Source organism: Uranotaenia lowii, chromosome 3 (assembly GCF_029784155.1).
Source record: "Uranotaenia lowii strain MFRU-FL chromosome 3, ASM2978415v1, whole genome shotgun sequence".
Classification (NCBI taxonomy): Eukaryota; Metazoa; Arthropoda; class Insecta; order Diptera; family Culicidae; genus Uranotaenia; species Uranotaenia lowii.
The window spans coordinates 328,798,530-328,813,856 of record NC_073693.1 but is presented as its reverse complement, the minus strand read 5'-3'; the positions used below and the strand labels follow the sequence as shown (position 1 = coordinate 328,813,856).

Genomic DNA, 15,327 nt, shown 5'->3' with positions numbered 1-15,327 from the left:
TCATGTGACATAATCCGATCATGTAACAAAATCTGACCATGTAACATAACCGACCTTGTGTCATAATCCGATCATGCAATATAATCGAACTTGTGACATAATCATATCTTTCGACATGATCCACCATGTGACATAATCTGGCTATGCGACATAATCCGGTCATGGAACAAAATCTGACTATGCGACATAATCCGGTCATGGAACAAAATCTGACCATGCAACATAATCGACCATGTGACATTATCAGACCATGCAACAAAATCTGAATATGCAACACGATTGACCATGGGACATAATTCGATCATGCAACATAATCGGACCGTGTGATTAAATTCAATCATGCTACATAATCGACTATGTAACATAATCTGACCATGCAACATAATCGACCATGTGACATAATCCGATCATGCAACATAATCGACCATTTGACAAAATCATTTAACATAATATGAATTTTAATCTTTATTGACGAATGATGCAAATAAAATGCAAATGATGCAAATAAACAACGTTTTGAAGCAGGTTTTGGAAGAAGATAAATTATTATGCGGCAAAGATAAAGGAACAGTTATAAGAAGATCTATATATATAAAAATGAATTTCTGTCTGTCTGTCTGTCTGTCTGTCTTTCTGTCTGTTCCCTATAGACTCGGAAACTACTAAACCGATTTACGTGAAACTTGGCAGGTGGGGGTAATGGTGGCCGGGGAAGGTTCCTATTCTGGTTTGGGACCCCTCCCCCTAACAGGAAGGGGGGGAGGGGCCTCCCAAATAAAAGACAATTTTTTGCATAACTCGAGAACCCATCAAGCAAATGGTATCAAATTTGGCATGAGGTGGTATATGGTAACGGGGAATATTTCAATGAATATTAGGTACCCCTCCCTCCTCTCAGTGGGGGTGATAGGAAGGGGAGAGGGGGGCTACCTTACAATTTTTCATATAACTCGAAAACTAATCAAGATATTGGAACCAAATTTTGCATAGGAAGGCATATTGATATGAAAAATATTTCAATGATTATTTGAGGCCCTCCCTCCCTGCAGTTGAAAGGGGGAGGGGCTTCTTTCATATTTTTTTACATAACCCAAAATCTAATAAAGCAAATGGAACCAAATTTGGCATGGGAAGGTATTTGGATACGAATAATATTTCAATGATTATTTTAGACCCCTCCCTCTTTCCAGTAGGGAGATATAAAGGGGAGAGGGGCCCTCTTTTTAATTTTTACATAACTCAAAAACTAATCAAGCAAATGGAACCAAATTTGGCATGGGCGGATGTTTGGGAACGTGGCATGTTCTAATGATTGTTTTAGACCCCTTGCTTCTTCCAGCGGAGAGAAAGGAAAGAGGGAGGGAAGTTTCATAAAATTTTTGTTGCATAACACAAGAACTACAACAACAAATGGAACCAAATTTGGCATGGAATGAAATTTGGGTACGAAAAATGCTTCTATGAATATTTCGTATCCCTCACACCTACAAAAAGGTGGATGAAAAGGGGGAGAAGAGGTCTCCCTTACAATTTACAGTATAACTGGAGAGCTGATCGAGCAAATTGAACCATATTTGGCATGTGAGGGTATTTGGATACGAAAAATGTTTCTTTTATAAATTGAAGCGCCACCATTTTTCAACGGAAAGATAAAAAGGGGGAAAGGGGGGCTTCCATACAATTTTTTTTTTGCATAACTCGAGAATTAATCGAGCAAATGAAAAAATTTGGTATCAAAAAGTATTTGAGAACAAAAAATACTTTTATGAATATTATGTTCTCACCCCTCCATTCAATGGGGAGAACGGAAGGGGGATGGTACTTTCTTTCAAGTTTATGCATTACTCAAGAATTAACAACGCGAATAAAACCAAATTTGGCATGGGATGGTATTTTAATACGAGAATTTTTTTGCGTCAAACAATTCCTTTCTTGCAGTGGGATGATAGAAATGGCAATAAAGGAAGGGAAGAGAAGAGAAATGGACAAAACTTAACATGGAAAATCATTTTGGTATGATTCTATGATTATCTGACACATCACTCTATTCAGTGAGTAGGTATATGGGAGGAGGGAGGTTAGCCCAATACAATTTTGTTAGCATTAGTTTTCAATTTATGCTAACGAAGCCAACAAATGGAAACAAATATGGCATGGAATGAAATGGGTATGATTAGTAAGATCTCCTCCCATTCAGCAGGGGGGGAGGGAAGGACAGGGGGGCTCTCTTATCAGTTTTCTAGCATAAATTCAGAATATATCAAGCAAAAACAACTATAATTTATCAGTTGGATTATTTGCGTACGATTTATTTGAGACCCTCCTTTTTTAGGGCGAAGCTTAAAGAAACAGATTAAAATTATCAGATCTTTAACACAAATTTATCAATCAAGATTCAGAATATAAGTTTAAGTTATTTTTGGATTGCCATCCGAAACTCCAGCTGCAGCTCTCATTTTATAGCAATTGCTTAATCATTATGTTATAATTTGATTTAAAATAATGCTAACAAAACAGTAAAAATTTGAGTAAATTCTGAAAATATCATTCGATTTTGAAAGGTGTAGCAAAGCACACCGGGTCAGCTAGTAATTTATATAAAAAATTAAATTATGAAAATTCTGCCTATGAATGGTAAAAAAAGAAAAGTAAAAACAAACAGGAAACAGAAGGAATTGAAGATTTTTCCAAAAAACCGTAAATTCTGCTGAAGAAAGGTAAGACGGAAATCAATTTGTTTACTAAACGAAAATTTTTGAGCTCTGCTGCGGAAGGTAAGAAAATAAGAGAAAAACAGTGATTTAAAGGTTTTTGGAATTCAAAAATTTCAATAGTTCACCGATAAATAGTATAAAAATTTGGAAACTCTAGCAATGAAAGAAATAAAAGGAAAATAAAAGGATTTTGTGAAAAATTAAAAAAATCGAATGTTTCAAAATGTGTCGTTGATAAGAAAAAGAAGCGAAACAGAATGATTCCAAAGTTTTATTGAGATACGAAATTTTAGAAAATGCCGAAGAAAGGTAATTTAAAGATGAAAAAAGGAAACCAATGATTAGAGGAACATTATGAAAAGTGAGAACAGAAAAAAAGAAACAGAGTGTTCTGAATAGGACTTTTAGGAACGTGAAAATTTGAAAGGAATAACGACAGAAGATGGAATTTGAAACTTCATCGAGGATAGATTTAGGAAAAGAAAAAATGAAGAACAGCTTCATTTGAGTATTTTAAAAAAAACAAAAATTTGAAAGCAATTATTTAGTTAAAAAAAAACGAATGTTTTTTTTTCTATTGTTGCCTACGGAAAGGTGAGCAAAAGAAAAAAAAAAACCAAATGATTTGAAGGAGGTTTTCTTAAAAGCATAAATTTTACACTGTCTATAAACAGTAAGACGAACAAAAAAAATGACTAAATGAGTTTAAGGATGAAGACAACAGAAAAAAGAGAAACAGAATGATTGATAGAGTATTGAAGATTAAGATTTAAAAGAAAATCGGAAATTTTAAAACTTCCGATGAAAGGTAACAAAAAATGTAAACGGATGATTTGAAGAAAATTTCTCGATCAAAGAGTGAAAAAAGAGAAGGATCTGGAGAAGATTCATCAGGGAAAGGAAATTCGAAATACCAACTTATAGAAGAAGCGGCAGAAGAAAAAAAATGAATGATTTGAAGAAGTTTAAAAAAAAATGAAGTGAAATTACAAAACCTTGCCGAAGATAAATAGGAGAAAAAATTAAAAGGAACAGTTTGAAAAAAAAAAAATTTTTTTTCGCGAATAAAACCAAGGTTGAAAAAACTGAATGGGAAGAGTGATTAATAACAGAATGAATGAAAGAGGTACGTAGCAAAAATTTGAAAGAAATAGAAATGTGAGAAAAAAAGGGAAAAAGTAATATATGGATTGTAAGAAGGTTGTAAGATAAGAGAAACTTTGCCGACGAATTGTGGAAAACAAAGAAAAATTGAATGATTCGATTTTTTTAAAGGAACAACTTTATACTTCCGATGAAAGGTAAAAAAAAGAAAGGAGAAACGTAATGATCAGAGAAAAATTGAAAATGAAAAGATAAAAAGATGAAAAAAAAGAATGAGAAGGTTTATTTTTAAATTATGAAAATTACAAACTCTTCAAATAAAAAGTGAAAGAAAATAAGAAAAGCTGATCAAAAATTCAAAGAGGCGAAATTTAAAAAACTCGACCAAAAAATGTCAGAACAATATTGAATGATTTGATAAAGATTTTTTTAAGTGCGAAAATTTTGGAAACTTTACTGTCGAAAGGTCGTGAGCAAAAAAGAGGAGCAGAAACAGAAAATTTAAAAATAATCTAAAGAAACAATCATTTTGGAGCTCTGCTGATAATAAGGAGGAAAAAAAAAAAGAAAAACAGAAAAGTTTGAAGCGAAAAAGCCGGGAAAACCGGAAGAACCGAAAAACCCGGGAATTAAAAATCAAACCGGGAAAACCGGCAAAAAAAAAAACGAGAATTCACACCCAAAACCGGGGAAAATTAGGAAAAGGAAACCAAAATTCAGTTTTGGTTCTAAGATCAAGGATTCAACCCAAAATTCAAAATTCAAATTCTTTGTCAAAACTCAACAGTTTAAAAAAGTGTAAGAAAAATATCATAAGTTTAAAAAGTTTTAACTACTCTCTGATTTCTCTTCAACTACCTCTAAATTGACAAATCTCACTAATATTTCAGAAAACTAGAGTTCAAAACTGCCTTGAAGAATAAGATGAGAAATTCAAAGTCTTTTAAAATTTGTTCAAGTATCGTACATCATTACAATTATTAAAAAAAAACTATCAATCATATAAAAGCAAGCCAATGAAAGTTAAATTTCGAATGGAAATGTAAAAAGATGTAAACATTATAATTTTCCTTTGACAGTTTTTAACATCCATCATCACGACTCGGTGTTTTTTGTAGCTTAATAATGATAAAATTGACATCGCTAAAAATTTGCTTAGTTAATAAGAAAATCGTCTCCTATCAAACCCACTGTTTGGAAAATTAACTTTTTTCGATCACTTGTCATAATTTATCCAGAAAATTTCAAATTACATCTTTCCAAGCTTGAATATGTTAAGATTCCTTTAAAAATTTGCGAAAATTTCGAATGAACTGATTTCTAACCTGATCTGTGACAAAAATCAAATTAAAATTTTGAAAAATTTTGAATTTTTTTTTCATTTTTTCATAAGGGTGTGTTTATGTCGATAAAAGACACTTTGTTAATTCTTCAAAAATCTTAAAATGATCCAATATTGCATGGTACTTTCCTCAAAATATACATATTTGTGTTTTGAGTTACGCATTTACGAAAAAAAAGTCCTTGAATTTGAATGTTTAAAAAGACCCATGTCGAAATAACAAAATTATTGCAATAAAAATGATTGTTTTTAGTTTATTTCTTCTCGATATCACAAGTCAAACAAATTTACGTTCTTTCGTTTGCCCGGGGGGTTGAGAGCTTTTTTGACTAATTTGGAGCGACATATCCAAATATGCAATTAGTTTTTTTCTGTTAGCTCTAGTTTTCGAGATTCAAGGGTTAACTTAAGAATTTTTTTAGCAACATTTTAGAACTTTTCAAAATTTTCTGATCAACATTTACGAAGATAGTTTGCAATGTTTGACAGTACTGAATCAAACATATTAAAAAAAAAAGTTTGAAACCAAATCAGGATTTATTATTTTAAATTTTAAATTTTTTATATTTATTATAGACATTTTACCACGGTTGTGGCTTTCGTGTCTCTAGAGTACTTAGTAATGTTTTAAAACTTATTTATGGCTACTACAAAAAATTACATTGTTCCTTTCAAAAATTATTTCAATATTTGCAATTTCAATGTATCAAAATGTTATCTTGAATTAAAAATCCATGAGTTCTGAAGTTCAGACTTTTTAAATCGTATAGGTAGTTTAATTCGAGTATCAATCAATTCAAACTGCAAAATTGAAATTTAACCACGCTTTGAAAATCTAAAACGAATGTTTCTGATTTTTATTGATTAACGAAACTCTTGATTTTAATATAATAAATTTAGATATCATAGTTTTTAATTCCTTTTGCCATTTTTTTCTTTATTAATTTCGAAACTGAAATTGCTTTTTTAAAATAAAAAAAAACAATGGATGAAGCTGAATTGAATAAGTGTTTTAAATTTTGTCTATATCTCAAACTTTAAAATGCAGTTGAATAATTCTCAAAACTGTTTAATAAAGACTCTGTTACTTGTTGCTCATATTTTTTGTTAAACTTTTAAGTCATAATTCAAGATGCAAAAACAATGTTTGGTGAATGGTTTCCAATAAGTTATTCGTTCCAACAAGTTGCAAAAAGTTATTTTTTTAGCTCTAGTCGTAAATTTATTCAACTGAGCTTGCCGAGTTGGATAATTATGTCGAGTGCTGAAAAAATCGAGTTTTGCAACGAATGGCATATACAATTTTATGCAAATTTGGAAAATCCTTTGAAAATACATTAACTGATCTACAAAAAGTGCATCTTGCAAATAACCACATGCCAAATGACTGAAAATTTGTGATAAAGTAGATCGTAGACTGTACTTTTGCAGGCAAAAACAGTTAGTATTGAAAATTATCACTTTTCGATACCGTAAAACGGGGTAACTTTGATCACCGGGATAACTTTGACCATCAATACAGTTTTCCACACTATCATCAATAACTTAGTCTATAGTTTGAATTTTTGAAAATTATTTTCTACGTTTGAAAGCCTATTAATTGAGTATCAAATAAACAGAATTTGGTTTGTGTTTGAAATCGTATTCTGTTAGTTAAAAATGTAATTTCCAAATCTTAAAATATCTATCTTTTCCAAGGCTCGTAAACAAACAGCTCTCCTGATGATACTAAACAGTATTAACAAGCAAACGGGTAGTTTAATGTGAAAGAACAACTTTTGTTCTTTGTATAAGTTTAATTATACTGCTATTTTTATAGTCTTTTAATGATAAATTTTTGATATTTAAAAATTTAGGACATTTTCCAAGTGTAAGCCCTTATTAGAAAAATGGATAGGAACCCTATCAGCTTAGCTTAGCTTAGCTTGATCGACTACTCACATCCACCTTAAGTCATTGAACCCGAAATGCCACTTTAAACTATTACTGATACTGATTTGATACTTTTGTGTTCGACTTTATTCCGTCATCATTAATACTTAAACATTTCGGATTCCATAACCGCAGGCGTGGCTAAGTAGAACGAATTCCACATCGCCAATGGTTGCTACTCCGTGATTGACCGAGGCCATCATTTTTGTCCAGAGGTCAAAAGAATCGTGTCTGGGATTGACAGCATATTCTCAATGAACAAAACTGATGCTCTCTCTTTATACATCAATAACGGCGCCGGCCACGTCCTAGTAGTCAATAGATAGTGAGGAAAATAAGAGAAAAGGATGAAAGAAAACAAACTTATGCTTTAGGACCGAGGTCACCTCTGCATCCTAGCAAAACAATTTTGGTGCGGATGTGGGGAAAAAGGATATGATCAGGAAACACTTTTGACAAGTGTAAAGATCTTGTTTTCGAAACCTATTTCCGTATGCTTCTAGTGTTTACTATGAGGATCAACATTTTTGAAAAAATCCAAAAAGAATGTGATTGGCACTGTTATCATAACTAATAAGAAATAATGCAATGATATTTGTTTTAAAAATAAATAGGTGCTCGATTTTTTCATGAGTAATTAAATTCGCTGTTTTTCAAGTTCGTTGACGTGTACCTAACATATGCCTCATTTAGAATAAAAAAAATGTAAGATTTATAATTAGGTTGAACGCATTATATCCAGAAATCTCCACGACGAGTATTTGGAGAAAAAGTAGTGTAACTTGGAAATCACCCTGACAGGTAATGAAGTCGCATGAGATTTCTTCTCTTAATCTCCTGAGCTCTCTACTGAAACTTCTGTTCTTCTGAAGAGGTAGTGTTCAAATTTATCAGAGGTTTAAATTTACATACTTTTTTGCATCTGATTCTTTTACTTTAGGTTAGAAAACCTTGAGACTTTGTTTGATTGTATGAAATTCAATACTTTTTGATAAATTTTGTGAATAAAATTGTATAGCTTCTTCAAGCACAGTAGCCAAAAATAGTGCGACATTCAATGGAAAATGGCATTCAGATTCTTCTTATTTTTTTCTTCTCTACCGAACTTGCTTGCTCTTTTTTAGACATTCTTACTTCGGAAAAATAAACAAAGTTAAGTAATTTTTTGTTCATTTGATTAACATCCTAAATACTGTACGAGCATTATAAAAAGTCTTAAGATTTGTGTTCGAATGCTCTGATTTTATGAACATTTTTCTAAAAGCCTGTTCTATATTCATTTAATGAATAAAGAAAAATATTTTATTTGTTGGTTTTCAAGTGAATATAAACTTTCAGTTATTTCTGGGACTTGTTAGCTTTTCTGTTTTGAAAACAATACAGAAAAATATGACCATTTCAATATGTTGTTTTCAACTTACTCATCTTATTCGACACCTGAAATTGACTTTGCAGTTCAATAACCTGAAAGTTAAAGTAAATTTATAGTAAATTTTAGTAGATTTTTAGCTTCCTTGCCTATTCAAGTGGATATAAATGAAAAGTTCATTTACTTAATTATACAGTGTGACTTCTGATAACGATTTTACCGAGCAATGTTTGACAGCGTGTTTTACTCACCCTAAAACGATTTATAGTAATTAAAACCAGTACGTTCAAGGGCAAAAAGAAATATTTTTCACATGATCAAATTTTTCAGAAAATAATCTCGAATCCAACAAATTTCGAACATGACAGCACACGTAAACTTACCGGAAATTAACAAAACGTCCATTGTAAACTAAGGAAAATCATAATAAAAAAACAACACTTATCTTAATGAGTCCTCCAAAGGTTACCGTCGTTCACTTAGGAAGATGATCCTGACCAATCCGGAAGGCCTAGCGCTATTCCTTTTGACTCAATTCAGCACAAATCTCAATTCTTCAATTCACTTTCTGGAGTAAAAATTTGCAGCCGAAAAAAAAACATCCGTCATAAACGGTCACAGCCTACCAAGTCCCGAAAAATGGATAGGAACCCTATCAAATGATTAACTTTGAAGAAAAAATGAAAATGGAAATAGTGGGAGGGCCTAGGGAAATGTGTATAGGTAAACTATCATTTGTATTTTGAAACTGAACCTATTTAGAAATTATTAAAATTTTTGCCCCTAGATGTATGCAGCATCTTTGTTTTTTTTAGATTATAAATATTTTTAAAAGGAAACGTTAAAAAGCATGGCAAAATCGATAAATTAGAATTTGTAAACAATTATGAAGGTGTTTTATATCCTTTCTGATCAAGAAAACTCGTTAAAACCGTCAAAATGGAGACTGATCAATGTCACCCCAAAGCATCAATTCCTGAACAGCGACGAAATCGATTTTTAAATCAAATTTTAAGTAGCCAAATAAATTTCTGCAACCATGTTTTATGTTCATAGGAATCCAGTACTGGCTTTAAAAATATGAAACGTGCCACATTCTCCTTAACAGGAAAAATAATCGAAAAATATTGAAAACAGTGATCAATACTACCCCGGATTACGGTAATTATTTTCAGTGTCTAAAAGTTAACTTTTTAACTCTGAATTGCAAAATAAGGATTCAAAAATTAAATAAGATTCTTTTTTTTCTTCAAATATTGAATTTATCAATATATGGAAAATCTATAGTGAATTCTGAAGAAAATATTTTTAAAACTTAACTTAAACAGAATAAAGTTTTTCGAAAAATGATACGGTCAACTAAAGTTATCTCGAATAAAGATCATTCTTTTTTGTTCTTATATCTGTTCATAATTACCCAGGTTGATATGGGGTAGAAATGAACACTGTTAACATTCTTGTTACGTAAATTTATTAAGTGTTGGCAATATGTCTAGAAGAATCTAAACACTGCGTCTAGATACGTTTTGTGGTCTTTAAAAGTTTATCTTTATCTTTTTTTTTCGAATTATCTAAAATTTTCAGCCTGTAAAGGAGTTTTTTATTGATTTTTCAATTTGACAAACTCTGTGATAATTCATAGTATGTATGTATGTGGACATAAGTGAATAATAACTCCTTCTAAGAAAAATACAATTCAAGACTTTCTTGTTGGGTAATTAGTAATTCATTGTTTTCAGTTCATAATTCTATACATTAATAATCATGAATCCTAATTTTTTTCATTTGTGCCCCTCTGGCTATGTTAGTCTTTCAAAAATTTTAACAAAAGGTTATGAATAGGAAACTCTGCTTTTGTAGTGGTAAAAAATTTAGAATTATTGACTAAGGGTGCGAAAGCAAAAAAGAATTCCATGTCGCAGAGCAAAAGTGATATATTTTGTTATATGAAAAATGGCAATTTTGGTCAAGTTCAAATGTAAATAAAAAGCTTTAAACAAAAAACACCTCTCCAGTTTTTTTATATAATGTAGATTTTAACATGTTCTTTCAAACGAATTAAAGTTTGAATTTTTTGGTTTGCTCCATTTAAAGTTATGGCTCATACAAAACGGCCATTTTTGAACACAAAGTTCATGATAACTGCGAATCAAAAGCAGATATTAGAAATCTGTTTGCTACAAAAGATGCGCATAATGATTTGCTAAATACTTGCCCAACACATGATTTTGATAAGTTGATACCCAACAAAGTTATAACAAAAAAACTTGTTTTTGTAGGACCACCCTAACTTGTACACGAAAAATCATCATAAAACCTAAACGTCAATAGATAGACATTCAAAGTCTTCTACAAAGTTTCATCAATTATGTTGTTCTACATAATTGCTCAACATAATACAGCACTATCTCCTTACAGTAAAAAAATAATTTTCGTATCTAAGGAGTTTTATGAACCACCCTAAATACGTTTCATTCAAAAGTAGCGCCTTGTGATGTTGTTCAGCAATAATTGCAGCACAACCAAGGGGTCCGTTACCACTGGCTTGGGACAGGTTTGACTCATCTTACTCCCTTCCAACTGTTCGGAACAAATAAAGAATCCTGAAAAGGTACCTAAGTAACCTACTCATGATTCCAAATTTGCAAGATACTCCGGCTGGCTTGAACCCACAATCTATTGTATATCAGTCTTCCGATCGTTTGATGTCCTGTCCAATCCCCCCACCAAACCCCATAATAGAGTTAAGCTATTTTAATATACAATCAAAAAAAATAGTCACATATTTTAACTCATATTTTATCTCTTACCTTGAACTCTGTGATAATTCATAGTATTGCAAAAAAACATGCACATATTTTTCCAGAAACGTTTACCTATAACTGGATGAAAAACAGTTTATAACAACATCTTTGCTGGATTTCCTTAAATCAGATTTTCAAAACATTGAACTTTGTTCAAGTTGATGGCGTTTGTTCATATTTACCCCACGAAGTTTCTCTAAAAGTTCCGTTCGAAAACTTTAACATTCTCCATTGGCCTTCCTTTCCGAGAAGGCGCATATAAAATTCATCAAACTCATCAATATTAAAGTAATCGGATATCATACCTCCGGTCCTGTCTCTCGATGGCGGAATCCAACCGGTTCGAATCACTATATTCACTGGCCCCAGAGACACTTCTCCGGTGTCTCCACATTCCAACATCATCACCGGCACCTTCCCTAGATTCCTCCTCCGACATCCGCCTTCGTCTGCGCCATCGACGATTGCTCTCAATCCTCCTCCTGTTGGCAGCTCCCACATGATTAATTACGATGCCGTTGACATTATCGTTATGATCCTCTGCTGCTTCTTCGTCCCTCATCATCATCTCCCCGATATTATTGTCGCTCCCAACGTCGGAAGTCGGAAGCAATTTGCTACGGAAACTTTCACTTGTCCGAACATGGTTCCGTCTTCGTCGCCGCCAGTATCTTCTCCGTTTGCCCCGGCCAAAGATTCCCAGCCCACCTCCATCAACCTGATCTGATGACAGCTCATCATCGTCACCATCTGCTGACGAAGAGGGCACTAGCAGGATGGCACCAGCATCATCTCCAGCAAATCTACTATCGTCTTCGATCTCGGATGGTGCCGAGAGAAATCTTTCACTCGCGCCCCCACCACCTCCTCCGGTGTCTTCCAGCTTTCCTCCCCCGCCGGAATCTTCATCGTCTTCCGACGTTTCATTGTAGACAGAAATGCCGGAAGAGCCTGGGCCTGGTAGACCGCCGGCCGTCACCGGAAGCTGTTGCTCATCCTCCCGAAACATGGAGGAAGCTGCCGTCAAAGTCGATAATCCAGCGACCGGAAATGGCGACGATGATGCCACCATCGATGATGAGTTCCAGGCGTCTGTTAAGGAGAAAATTGAGAAGGAGGAAATTAGATTTTGTAAGCAATTTTGATTCCGTGTTTCCCGGATTCTTTCCCGACTGGCCTACGAGCTATTGTTGTTCTTTGGTGTTATTGTTGTTTGGGTTAATTGTTATTGTTCTCATTTGGACTTCCGTTCACCGTTCGGGAAGTGGAAGCTTTTCGTTGCGTTATTCGTTGGAGAGCAGTTCTGGATGTGAGGTAGTAAAATCTTTTCATTTGCCGGATTATGAGAAAAGTTCTGATGAGTTTTGCTTTCGAGCCCTATTAGGATACTATCACTGTTATCAAATTATCCTTGTTAAACGAGTTAATTGAAAGCATTATCTTGGTAAACGATCTACAGATGAACTTTGCTTTTGTTTTATTCAAAAATGAAACTCAAGAGTTTTCATCTTATGAAATAGATATAATAGCTGCTTTATCTAATATTTTGTTCTTATTTAGAAAAAAAATGGAATAACAGTACCTCTATTTGTAACTTTTTTTTCTGAACCATGTTCCAATCTTCAAATCCTATTTTATTTAAACCGTACCAAAAAATTGTATCAAATATTTAAAAAATTAGGTTGTGGCGTTCTCTGTCTTACTGAACCACTTCAAAATAGTTGATCCATGAGGAACAAATAGATCGATCTTCGATGACATGTGATGAAAATGCTTCTTATCAAATTTCAACATCTAGTTAGTTCTTCTAACTTTCTATTCGTCTTAAATTTCCATGATCTTTAAATTGTTTAACTAATAAAGGGCGACCACGGAATTATTGCGACACATTCAACAGGGCATTACTTTGTACCATTGGGTAAAACTCAACCAAATTTTACACACTTTCTCATTGATGTGTATTGTTTACATGCTGTCAAACTCGAAGTTGTGTTTTTCGATTCAACGAAAATGGAGGTGAACCAACTCGAGTCGAGAGAACGAATTCTTTCTAAGCAACTGGAATTTCCTGACCTGACGCACCGGCAGTTGGTAAAAATATTGAACATTCACCATTCAACCTTCTCCAGAGTGTTGAAGCCATTCCAGGAGCGGTTGACGTTGGACCACGGAAAAGGAGCTGGAAGAAAACCGGGACCGGAGAACAAAAAGACGGATGGAAAGGTGAAGCGGATGATTAAAGTAAATCCCAACGTCGCAGAGCTACGTCCAGAATGCTAAGAAGAGAGCTGAAGTTCATACATATAAGGTACAGAACTTTCCAAACCGCGATGAGCGGCAACAATCGACGGCTTAAAGTCGGGCACGAAAGCTCTACGAGAAGATGCTGACAAAATATGGCTGCTGTGTGATGGACGATGAAACGTATATAAAAGCCGATTTTAAGCTAATTCCAGGGTTGGAGTTTTTTCACCGGCTAGAGCAAGTTTGATGTGGACGCAAATTTAAGAAGGAGAAAAGTCGAGATCTACAAATCTGCCGTTCTTGCAGCAGCACGACAAAGCTCCGCTATTTTGACCAGATTTGGCATCATGTCACTATTCTAAAAGTTTCCTGGAGTGGTATTAGGCCAATTCTGTCCATTTTATTCCAAAGAACTTGAACCCGCCCAGGTGTCCGGAACTACGCCCGATGGAGCAGAACTGGGCAATAATGAAGCAGGAACTTCGGAAGAGCAAGAAAACAGTCAAAGACGAGAAGGATATGTTGAAAAAATCAAAAAAATAACTGAGAAACTGGTACCGGATGACACTGTAAAGACATTGATGGAGGGTATCAAGCGAAAATGCGTTCAATTTTACACTCAAGGCTCCATCGATTAACTTTTTTATTTATTTTGAAGTAATTATATGTATAAAACTAACCTGAAATTTTGGTTTCATTCTAAACATTATAAGAAAATTGGCATGACATTTTCGATGTCGCAATAATTTCGTGTTTGTCCTTCATTCAATCTTTTAATTTTTTCTAGCTTTCTATCCGCCTATAATTTTCATAACCTTTAAATGTTCCTACGAAAACTTTCACCGATAAAGCCGTGTCGTCTTATTAGAAAATTTGAAACCAGGAATCGATTGTCCGTCTCGTGAAATGCCCGTGTGTGTAATTTCGTCTCGATCTGAGTTGCTCTAGTCTCGAGTCACTTTCATCAATTTCTCAACGGTTTCCCAAACCGTTCCATTCCTCACAGTGGTCACTCCATCCACTTAAACAATTATTTACTTCAGCGGTATCTCAATCCACTCTAGTTATTTTCATCAAATCGCCTAGCGGTCTCCTGATCCACTCAGTAAAATTTTCATCAATTTTGTCTAGTGTCTCCTGATCTGCTCTTCTAAATTTAAACAAAATATTCTAGCGGTCTTCCGATCCACTTAGCCAATTTTCATAAATTTTTATCATTTTTCTTAGCGAACCTCTGTGCTAAATTTTCTCCAACCATCTTGGTGGTCTCCAGTTCCGCTCTTCAATATTTTTACAAAATACTCTAGTGGTCTATAGATCCGTTTTGCCAATTTTCATGAATTTTAATCTATTTTCTTTGCGGTCTCCAGAACCTCTTTGCTAAATTTTCACCAATCTTACTGGTGGTCTCCCGATATGCTCTTCAATATTTTCACAAAATATTCTAAAGGTCTCCCGATCCGCTTTGCCAAATTTCACACACATTTTTTTTTCAATTTTTCTAGCGACCTTCGAATCCGCTCTTCCAAATCTTAACAAAATGTTTACAAATTATTCAAGCAGTCTACTGATCCGCTTTGCCAATTTTCATAAGGCTATGATCATTTAGTATCCGGGCACTTCATTTCGGTGATAGCTAGGTTACTAGAGCTCGGATATGCAAAACTTTAGCAGCGTTGTGTTGGTTATAGAAAGGACTATCTTGCCTATTTTTTTCACATTTTTACGTTAACGTGTGTTTGAGATATTTACGGTGCAAAAAGCCATAGTTAAAATTATTCTGCACAAATTTGCTCCTTTTACGCATTTTGCGCCTCG

The 15,327-nt window shown here is 33.7% G+C and overlaps 1 pseudogene; it reads right to left on the bottom strand.

The window, feature by feature from the left end:
- LOC129753822 (adenylate cyclase type 5-like) overlaps positions 1 to 15,327 on the bottom strand; it is a 150,970-nt pseudogene that overhangs the window by 54,630 nt on the left and 81,013 nt on the right.